This window comes from Heterocephalus glaber, unplaced genomic scaffold, assembly GCF_053883595.1.
Source record: "Heterocephalus glaber isolate CG9 unplaced genomic scaffold, H.glaber_assembly_v1.0 deba00001454, whole genome shotgun sequence".
In the NCBI taxonomy this organism is placed as follows: Eukaryota; Metazoa; Chordata; class Mammalia; order Rodentia; family Bathyergidae; genus Heterocephalus; species Heterocephalus glaber.
The window spans coordinates 285,518-289,958 of NW_028258303.1; the positions used below are offsets into that span (position 1 = coordinate 285,518).

At 39.3% G+C, this 4,441-nt stretch overlaps 1 non-coding gene across 1 annotated transcript; it reads right to left on the reverse strand.

Annotated features, from left to right (window-relative positions):
- Positions 1-1,725: 1,725 nt before the first annotated feature.
- LOC147827114 (U6 spliceosomal RNA) lies at positions 1,726-1,835 on the reverse strand. Its single transcript, XR_015452922.1, has one exon. It is a non-coding gene; the product is annotated as a U6 spliceosomal RNA (small nuclear RNA).
- Between the last annotated feature and the right edge of the window lie 2,606 nt (positions 1,836-4,441).

Sequence of the window (4,441 nt, forward strand, 5' to 3'; positions counted from 1 at the left end):
AAAACAAAAACAAAAACAGAAGCAGTCCTAAAGGATAAAGGAAGATTACCCAAGCCTTGGGGTACTAGTGAAGAAGACAGGAGGGAAAGGAAGAAAAAAACCCCATAAGAACAAAACAAAAAAACTAAAAACAATGTTCCTACTGATGATAATTTAAAAACTGCAGAGGAGTGTAATATTGATTATACCCAAGGCAGGCTGTAAATAGTTAATCCCACAATTGGCTTGTTTATAGAAGTGAGTCTGGCCAAAGCCTAAGAGCCAAGGTCAGAGTAACTCACACCCAAATTCCATTCCCACAACTAAAACCTTCAGACTAGAATGACAATGTTTTAATTATAATAATATATTTTGTATATTCTGTTCATAATTTGAGAATACTTTGTCTTGTCCTTTATGAGTCTTGTTTACATTAATTTCCATAGAAACCACACATTGCCTTTACCTCAGTTAATTGCCAATAAAAGTCAGTGCCTGGGACTTACCAGCACCTTTTTCGGTTGCACCAGCATTGGTTGTCCTGGCACCCCACTTTCTCTCTCTTAGTTCTGTCTCTTAGTGTATTTTTTCCTCAGGCCTGTATCATATACTGGACAGGCAGGTACTGGAACATGACTTTAGGGGGCTCCAGCAATTGGCACCCAATTTGGGGCTTGAACCACAAGCAATCAGGCTACTCAGAATAAAAAGGAAAAACAGAAAAGAATCCATGATGCAGTGCACCTTGCATCAAGTTCAAGGGCAAGCACAAAATCCCAGCAAAAAGAGGTATGTGCTTCAGATGTGAGAAGATAGTAAAGGTAGTCAGCTGGGACTAAAAGATGGGGTAATCACTTTCAGCACAGGCTGGCCTACTGTGTTGAAATAAATGCTGCAAAAATAATTAAATATACAAACTCACTTTTGGCCCAAGCTGGCCTGCCATATTGAATAAGTTCTGCAAAAGACAGTTAAATATAATTGTCATTTTTCACAAACAAGAACTTTAAATATGGAACTTGGAGAGCATGTCAAAAATAACATATAGACAGGGAAACAAAGAAGAAAAGTTATCTCCCTTGAGACTTTAACTGAGACCTTGACAACTTGGAGCCTTGTGTGCTATTTTGTGGCCCAAACAATTGAGCCTGGGAGCTACTCAAGCTTCTGCTCCATGGCAATCAGATGCTGCTGAGAACTCTTTAGCTTCAGTTTGAGAATAACTGCTTGGCAAATCTGCTGTCTTTCCCATGGCAGACTTCCCTCTCTTAGAAAATGTGACATCATTACAGGCAAACCCCAGTGCTTTCCCTCTGCTTTCCCCAGTGCCTCCTCCTCTGCTTGAGTTGCTAAGATCACAGGTGCAGAGGAGGTGGGGGCAAAGCATGAGGAGAACTGCTTGGCCTTAGTGCACCCTGAGGGTTTGGGCAGGGTGACCTGGTCAGACTCAAAGAGGGTTTAGCAGGGCTTGTATTCACCTTGGAAAGAACTGAAATGAGAAAATAAGTAATGGATTGAAAACAGCTAGGAAAGCTTGGAAGAGCACAAAGCAAAATAGTGAGAAAAAAACACTCCTGGCTTTAAGAGCCAAGGCCAGTGCTGTTATCAGTCTGATGCTGCCTGCAAAGGTGTAGAATCCAAAACACAACCAGAGAAATCACAACTGTGCTCTACCAGACTTAAACAGATTTTACAAGAGCAATCAAGTTACAAATTTTAGCTAATTGATAAATGTATCTTTGTTTCAATTTGAGTTGATGTTTAATTGGTGTGCTTAAAACATTCCTTACACAGGGGCCATGCTAATCTTCTCTGTATTGTTGCAATTTTAGTATATGTGCTACTGAAGTGAGCACATTCCTTGTGCATTACAAATTCTTGAATTGTAATTATAGGGTTAACTTGCTCTTTTTTGTACTTTGTTGATGAAGAAGTCAAGATTACTACTGTTCTATTGGCAGCCAGTCAAATTTTAAAATGTAACAATCTGAGAACAGAAAAAAGGGGGAGGCACTTTACAATTTTAACACCTGAAGCCAAATTTGCTATAGAAAATTTGTAGTGAGACAGGGGAAAAATATTAAGAAGGCTATAAGTAAAAGAATTTACTTTTGATATGAAAAGATTTTGTATGTTTGTCTTGTTAGAAGGACAATGTTCTAATTACAATCATATTTTGTCTATGAGAGAAAGATTAAGGACCCAGTGGGCCAAATTTAGTACCCAAGAAAATAATCGATGGTGGGACACATTTGATTCATGGGGCTTGTGGGTTCCCTGGTTATTGCCATTTTCAGGGCCTCTCAGTATTATCTGTTTAATTCTCTGCTTTGGACCATGCCTGGTTTGCTGTTTTCAAAATTTCTTGCAGGAATGATTGAGGGCATTTACCAATCAGACAGTCATGGAGTTCATCATGACAAGGTACCAGCCAGTATGACAAAAGGAAGAGGTCCCCACTTGCCATGGGCCTCATCAGATCCAGGTCTAGCCCCAATCTTCACCCCTGGTCAGCATGAAGCAGCTCCAGAAGAAGAGACCTTTGCCCAACTGTCATAAAACAAAAGCCTGGAATGATAGGTCTCCCACTACCTCAGCAGCTATTATGTATAGTAGCTGCCCTCTTCCTATGGTGCCTTGCCCTCCCCTGTGTGACATCATGCCAAGATGGCTGCTCCCACCAAAGAATAAACCCTTCTTCCCAGCATGCCCGTTCCCACCTAGAAAGTAACCTAATACTCGCTCACCTCCTACCACCTAGTGACATCATGGGCTCCTCCATTCCCTAGTCACTACCTCACTCAACCCCACCTCAGCCCCTACAAGCCCCACCCCAGTCTCTATAAAAGACTCTCCCTGCCCCAGCCATGCTGCTTTTGTCTCTTCTTTGTTCAGAGACAGCCTGGCAGATCTATTCCCCTAATAAAGGCTTGTTGTGGCCTGGTCTGGTCTTGGTCTTTGACTCTTTTACCTGACAATCTATTCTATTCCTAATTTGAGAATACTTTGTCTTAACCTTTATGAGCCTTGTTTACATTAATTTCCTTAGAAACTACACGTTGCCTTTACCCCAATTGATTGCCAATAAAAGTCAGTGCATGGAGGGGCCAGGGATTTAGCTCAGTAGTTCTGTTGCCTGCCTCGAAAGTGCAAGGTCCTGAGTTTGATCCCTGGTACCAAAAAAAAAAGAAAAAAAGAGAGATTAAAAAAAAAGTCAGTGCCTGGGACTCTCTAGCACCTTCATTGGTTGCACCAGCATTGGTCATCCTGGAACCCCACTTTCTCTCCTAGTTCTGACTCTTAGTGTGTTTTTTTCTCAGGTCTGTGGTGTATACTGGGCAGATGGGTACTAGAAACTTACTGCAGGAGTCTCTGGCAAAAAAAAAAATTAAAAACCTGAACCAAAAAAATTACAATTTCTCTGTGGTTTCTGGAGTCTTTTGTGATACTAATTCAGGGCATGACTCAGCTTTTCTTGGCAGACAGTTAGAGGCTAGATCTGTGCCAGATAATCCCTGTAAGCCTGCAGTTACTAGTTCTGGTACTTTCAAATTCAAAGACATCTAGGCTGATCCTGGCCTCTGGATCCAGGCTAGGGTTTAAGAACTCTGAGGATTGATGCTTCTTGTGAAAGTCTAAAATTTGTTAGTCAATATACCTCATTTACATATTTAAAAAATAAATTCCATAAACTAAACTAAGAAAGAAATCAAGAGAACAATTCCATTTCTATTAGGTACAAAAATAAAATAGACACTTAGTAATAAAATTAACCAAGGAGATGAAAGACCTGTACACTGAAAACTCTAAAATACTGGTGAATGAAGAAAACACAAATAAATGGAAAGCTATCTTGGATTTATGGATTATAATAATAAATATTGTTAAAATGTCCACACTATCTAAAGTGATCTACAGTTTCAATGCAATCTCTATCAAAATTCTAGTGTTACTTTTTCTATAAATGGGAAAAAAAATCCTAAAATTTATATGGAAACACACACACACACACACACACACACACACACACACACACACACAGAGAGAACCATGAATAGCCAAGGCAATAAAAAGACTAAAGCTGGATGCATCACAATACCTGATTTTCAAATGTACTACAAAGTTGTGATAATAAAAGCAGCACAATACTACCAAAAAACATACACAGTTGCATGGTCCATTGATTTGTGACAAAGTTGCCAAAAATATACAATGGAAAAATGGTAGTCTCTTTAATAAATGGAGTTGGGAAAACTGGTTATCTACATAGAAGAGTAAAATTGAACTCATCTCACACCATATACAAAAATCAACTCCAAATGAATTAAAGATGTAAATTAGAGCAGAAACTAAAACTACCAGGTGAAAACATAGAGAAATTACAGTATACTGGACTGGGCAACAAAAGCAAAAATAGACCAATGAAATTATGTCAATCTAGAAACCTTTTCCACAATAAAGG